This window comes from Melanerpes formicivorus, unplaced genomic scaffold, assembly GCF_026170545.1.
Source record: "Melanerpes formicivorus ecotype bairdi unplaced genomic scaffold, bMelFor1.0.p_v2 SCAF_3, whole genome shotgun sequence".
NCBI lineage: Eukaryota > Metazoa > Chordata > Aves > Piciformes > Picidae > Melanerpes > Melanerpes formicivorus.
The window spans coordinates 108,028-114,748 of NW_027142355.1; positions in this window are offsets into that span (position 1 = coordinate 108,028).

Sequence of the window (6,721 nt, forward strand, 5' to 3'; positions counted from 1 at the left end):
AAAACTCTCTGCAGTGCAAATTTTACCATTCATCTGATTTGTCTGCCAGTGACCTGCCTGGCCCTCCTCTCCTCCTGTGGTGCTTTAAGCTAGTCCCCAGCTAAGACACTAGTTGTAATTAGGAACATTCCAGAGACTTTTGAGTATGAGATAAATAATGCAAGGGATTGGATACTGAATGCTAACAACAGATAGGTTAATGTAATTCCATTGGTGTACTGAGAACCTTACATCTTGCAGCAGGGTTTGTCCTCTGCCTGCTTGCTCTTTGCTGCTCTGCTTTGGGCTGTGTTATCCTCCCTCTGACCTAGGACTTCTCTATCTGTGCTTCTCTAAAGGTAGAGGGAGGGCTGAAAGGGAGCAGGTGTGGTTGTACAGTGTTCTTGGGGCCCTTTGTCCTTTGAGAGGGGACAAGAGTGGGACCTGTGCAAATTGTTAAACTCTCCTCAGAGTTAGAATCACAGAGTTGTCAGGCTTGGAAGGAGCCTCAAGGATCATAGAATCACAGAATTGTTAGAATCACAGAATTCTGAGGCTTGGAAGGGGCCTCAAGGATCACAGAATCACAGAGTTGTCAGGCTTGGGAGGGACCTCAAGGATCACAGAATCAAAGAGTTGTCAGGCTTGGAAGGGGCCTCAAGGATCACAGAATCAGAGAGTTGTCAGCCTTGGAAGGGACCTCAAGGATCACAGAATCACAGAGTTGTCAGGCTTGGAAGGGACCTCAAGGATCATAGAATCACAGAGTTGTCAGGCTTGGAAGGGACCTCAAGCCTCATCCAGTTCTAACCCCCCTGCCATGGGCAGGGACACCTTACACTAGATCAGGTTATCCCAAAGGAAACTCTCTTTCCTTTATGCTGCTTTGGGTGCCTAATCCAGTGGTGTCCTTTTTATTTGCAGACCAAGCTTTAAGCAGTGAGATGTAGAGGAGCAATAATCTGTCCAGCTCACAAATCCTGCTTGCACCCCCCCCCCCCAGCCTTACCACTGCTGTCTATCATCTCTGCAAAAGCTTCATTAGAGTTCATGAGGCCCCTGTAAAAGTCAAGAGAATGCAGGGAGTTTTACCTTTCTGTTCAAGCTCAGGGAAAAAACTCTGGAAACTTGAAGCCCTCTTCAGCAAAAATCCTTGCAAGCAGGTCCTGCTCTCTCTTAAATTGGGAAGGTGACAGCTTGAGCGCATCTGCTGCGTGCCCCTGTGACAGCCTGATCACCTGGGGAGAGAAGTGTCTCGCAGACAAGCAGATCCCAAGCCATTTTGGTAATTATAGGTGAAAACTAACAGCTTGCCAGTGCAGATTCTGGAGTGCACAAGGCGTGTGCTTACAGCAGGAGCTTCCACGGCACAACTGCTGCACTCAGGGACTCTGCAGCAGCTCATCCGGGGGGGCGGGTGCTTAGAGGGCTCCCTGGGGAAAGAGAGTTGTAAATAGAATAATCAGGAGCTAATAAATGTAATGGACAGCTCCTGACCAGCTGGAGCTGAGAGACCCCATGCCAGCTAATGCAGCCCCATGATTGCCAGGTGCTGGCTAGGCAGCTAACCAGGGCTGTGGGTTGCAAACTGAAGCATTGCTCCTTTGATCAGCAGGTTGTTCATAGCGTGCCTTGGTTGCTCCTCACAGGAACACTGCCATCTTCCACCAGCCTAATTCTTGCCTTGGTTGCTCCTCACAGGAACATTGCCATCTTCCACCAGCCTAATCCTGCCTGCTCTCTACCTTTCACCAGGAACTGGGTACATTACCAGCCTCGCTGTGGAATGGATAGACACCGACTCTCAGCCTTGATGTCACCAGCACTGACACCAAACATGACACCAGGCTGCCAATTTCCTGTTCATGGAGGTGTTAATTAACCAGCTGGCAGGACCTGTGTCTTCAACAAGCTGGATGCAGGCATCAGTGCCAAATTAAAGGGAATGAAAGTGTAGCTTAGGCAAAGTGCAAACACCTGACTTGAAAAGCCAGGCCAAAGCCAGCTCCTTTCTTGCTCACTTCTAGGGGTATTTGAATTCCTTCCATGCCACACAGCTTGACTCTGGCCTTTCCTGGTGTCTAATGCTCTGGAAACACTCAGGAGTGCCACTGTCAGGACTAGGTGCCTGCCTAAGTCTGATTGTGACCTTTCTCAAGCATTTGTCAGAGCAAGCTTCCTCAAAGTCATGAAGTGGTGGATTGGAACCAGGAGGACTAATCTCATAGAATGATTGAATTGTCAGGGCTGGAAGGGAACTCAAGGATCATCCGGTTCCAACTTCCTCCTGTTTCCATGGAACTTCCTATGCCTCAGCTGGTGCAAGTGAGTTTGTGTCATTAGCCCAAGTGCTGCTCACTGGGGATGTTGGCACTGCCATCCCAGCAGCTCCACGGAGGCCTGAGTCTTTTTCTGTCTGCCTGTATCCAGAGAGCCTCAGCCTGGGTTTGGCCTTGTCTCCAGCACAGTGCTTCCTTCCCTGCTCAGGTGCTTTTGTGGAAGCACTCCTCTTCACTGCTTTTCCCAGTGGATTTTCATTACACTGCAGGGAATTGCACTTCTCCACTTGGAGAAGCCTCTCCATTTTTAGTTTCCTTCCCCCCCCCCCCCCTTTCTGAGCTGCTCCCATGGTTTGTAGCCAGAATCAGAGAGCAATGGCCAACACTGGGGCTCACAACTCCTGAATTCTCTCTGATGCTTCTGGTGTCAATGCTTGAGCTTTGGTACCTTTGCATCATAGAATCAACCAGGTTGGAAAAGACCTCAGAGATCATCAAGTCCAACCTATGACCTAATCCCTAACACCTCCTGAGAACTAAACCATGGCTCCAGGTGCCACATCCAAACCTTTTCTGAACACCTCCAGGGATGGTGACTCCACCACCTCCCTGGGCAGCACCTTCCAGTGGCCAATCTCTCTTGCTGGGAAGAACTTTATCCTCACCTCCTCCTAAACTTCCCCTGACACAGCTTGAGACTGTGTCCTCTTGTTCTGGTGCAGGGTGCCTGTTCCTCTTCACACAGAAGGGGATTGAAGGCTATGCTGAAAAATGTCTGGCTTTCTTCTTTTAAACCTAAGAGCCAAGCCCCATGATTTTTACCGCCTCTCTCTCTCTCTCCCTCTGTGGTAGCTCTTTTCACACCTCTCCATTTAAGAGCCACTTCAAATGGACTAAGAGGAGCCCCTGCCTCTTTGGAGGAGAGATGGTTAAAAAGGCAAGGGACAGTGAAGGGGGAGATGGGACTGCAGGAGCTGAGCAAGGCTGAGCCAAGCCAGAGGAAAAGGCACCACCAGCTGAAGTCAAGGAGAGGTAAGGGCCTGGAGGAGTAGGGGAGGGAGGGCTGTCAGAGCCTGCCTGTCCCTGACTGAATAAACAACCCACGCAGCAACAGCAATAAGTAACATTACGGGGAGCCAGATAAGCTTTTAAGGGGGAAAATGGCAGAGAGTGTAACTGCAAACTGAGGAGGAAAGCAGCTGAGATGGGTTTCCCTGTCACCCTCTGTCCCCTTGCTTGGCAGCAGCTCGTTTGTGAGGAAAGCAATCAGGAGCAGTTTACCATGCTAAGACATCGCAGGGACTCGTGCACGGTGAAAATCATCGGTGCTGCTGCTTTAGCCAGGGCTCGCTGCCTGCAGCTTAAAGCATTGCACTGCCTGAAGTCCTGCTTGGTTAAAGCTGACACTGAGACAAATCACACGTGCCTGGGAAAAGCCCTCTCGGCCTCAGAGGGGACGAGTTCATCACCCCTGCAATGAGCAGGGCAGTTCCACCTCCATGGGGCACTCGGTCCCTTCTGACTCCTATCTGTCTCAGAGGGGACGAGTTCATTACCCCTGCAATTAGCAGGGCAGCTCCACCTCCATGGGGCACTCGGTCCCTTCTGACTCCTTTCTGTCTCAAAGGGGACGAGTTCATCACCCCTGCAATTAGCAGGGCAGTTCTACCTCCATGAGGCACTCGGTCCCTTCTGACTCCTTTCTGTCTCAAAGGGGACGAGTTCATTACCCCTGCAATTAGCAGGGCAGTTCCACCTCCATGGGGCACTCGGTCCCTTCTGACTCCTTTCTGTCTCAAAGGGGACGAGTTCATTACCCCTGCAATTAGCAGGGCAGCTCCACCTCCATGGGGCACTCGGTCCCTTCTGACTCCTTTCTGTCTCAAAGGGGACGAGTTCATCACCCCTGCAATTAGCAGGGCAGCTCCACCTCCATGGGGCACTCGGTCCCTTCTGACTCCTTTCTGTCTCAAAGGGGCCGAGTTCATCACCCCTGCAATTAGCAGGGCAGTTCCACTTCCGTGGGGCACTCGGTCCCTTCCCATTCCTCTCGGCCTCAGAGGGGACGAGTTCATTACCCCTGCAATTAGCAGGGCAGCTCCACTTCGATGGGTCCCTTCTGACTCCTTTCGATCTCAAAGGGGTCGTGGTCGTTACCCCTGCAGCTAGCAGGGGAGCTGCACCTCGACGGGTCACTCGGTGCCTTCCCATCCCCCTGCTCTCCGCCCCCCAGTCCCCAGGTGCCACTCAGCCTGCAGCCTGGCGCTCTTCAATGCACGCTGCAGAGACCTCTGGTGCCCTGTCATTGCGAGCAGCTCTGAGGGCCAGCCCATAACCATTTCCTTGAGCCTGCCTCTCTGCCATCCCCGGGGCTCCGCTTCCCGCAGCACAAAGCTGATCCCTCAAGGCACACTCTGGGGGCTTGCTTTCTGTGAAGCCGACCCAGGTGCAAAGGAGCTGTTACCTTGGGAAGGAGGTTAACTGGTGGGTAGGCTTCTGGCCCTCCTCTCTTTCCCTCTTCATTCTGTGATGGGAATGTAAGCCGCTGTGGACGGTTCAGGGCAGCATATGCCAGCAGAAGCATGCCAAAAATAACAATCTGAGGCAGCACACACACAGCATGCAAGGCTTGCACACTTCTCTGAGTCAGAGAGATCATTGGAACAACACATGTCAGATGCTATTACTGTCATATTGCTGGGGCCATCTGTTAGAGCCCAGGATCAGGACCTGCTGCTTTCCCCTGGAGCCGCAGCTCCACGAAGGACTGAGGCAAATGAAACGAAATCTGTTGGGGCCTGGGGAGTTCATCTGAGGGTTTTGCTTGCTTTATGTCAAGATTTCGTCAGGGATAAGCCGAGAGTGCACTTTGGAGATTGCTCCAGGCGAAGTCTGGAGGGGGGAAAAAAGCTTTTTAATTATTTTTTTGTGTTTATTTGTTTAGGGAGCAAATAACAGGTTGCAAGATAAGGACTGAGTTGTCAGGATGGAAACAGAGGAGGCTGAGGGGAGGCCTCCTGGCTCTCTACAGCTCCCTGCAAGGAGGTGGTGGAGAGGTTGGTGCTGGTCTCTGCTCCCAGGTCATTAGTGACAGAAGAAGAGGGAATGGCCTCAAGCTGCCACTGGGGAGGTTCAGACTGGACATCAGGAAACCTTCTTTTCAGGCAAGACTGGTGAGGGCTTGGAATGTGCTGCCCAGGGAGGTGGTGGAGTCCCCAAGGCTGGCTGTGTTTGCAGGTGGTTTGGCTGTGGTGCTTGGGGCTGTGGTTTAGGGGTGAGCCTTGCAGAGCAGGGTTCTGGGTTGGCCTTGGTGATGCTGAGGCTCTTTCCCACCCTGAATGTCTCTGTGATTGTGTGATGGGATGTGTGCATTTGCAGCCACAGGTGTGCTCCCTGGCAAAATGTGTTCCTGAGCAGAGGTTCACATCAATGTGCACAGGAAATTGCTTGTAGCTAATAAACAATAATTTGACAGCAACTTGCAGCTGTAGATAACCACTGCAGCTGGTTGCATAGGCAAAAGTGTTCAAAGTTAAGACTTTTGAGGTCCCATGTGGAATTTGGATGCCAAATCCTGCTGGTAGTCTTCTCTTATGTCAGCTAGAACACCTGTAAATCTTTTCCTCATATAGAATCATGGAATGGTCCAGGCTGGAAGGGACCTGTAAAGCTCATCCAGTCCAACCTCCCTGCAGTCAGCAGGGACATCCCCAACTAGATCAGGCTTCTCAGGGCCTTGTTTAGCCTCACCTTGACTATCTCCAGGGATGGAACCTCAACCACCTCCCTGGGCAACCTGTTCCAGCGTTCCACCAACCTCAGAGTGAAGAGCTTGATCCTAACATCCAATCTAAATCTGCTCTGCTCTAGGTTGAAGCCATTGCCCCTGCTCCTGTCCCTGCAGGCCTTTGCAAACAGTATCTCTCCATCCTTCTTGTAGCCCCTTCAGGTACTGGCAGGCTGCTATTAGGTCTCCCTGGAGCCTCCTCTTCTCCAGGCTGAACACCCCCAGCTCCCTCAGCCTGTCCTCATAGCAGACCTACTTCAAACCCTTGATCACTTTCAGTGCACTCATCTGGACCTGCTCCACCAGGTCCATGTCCTTCCTGTGTTGAGGCTTCCAGAGCTGCACACTGCACTCCAGGTGAGGTCTCAGCAGACCAAAGTGGCAGAATCACCTCTCTGGATCTGCTGGCAATGCATCTGAGACGTGGTTATGTACCATTTTGGATGCAGAGTTTTGCAGCTGATAGCAGTGGGCTGGTTTTTCACACACACACACACACACACACACACACACACTTGCTGTATCTCTGTAGCCCCCCTCCCCACCCCCACCCCATGTATATGCACACATATAGATGTGTATTTTCAGTAGTATGAACATCATGGCACAGCTTTTAGTTCCACTGCATTCATAGAAGTTTATGTAACAGGCATCTGTTTTCCTGTTTCATAACAGC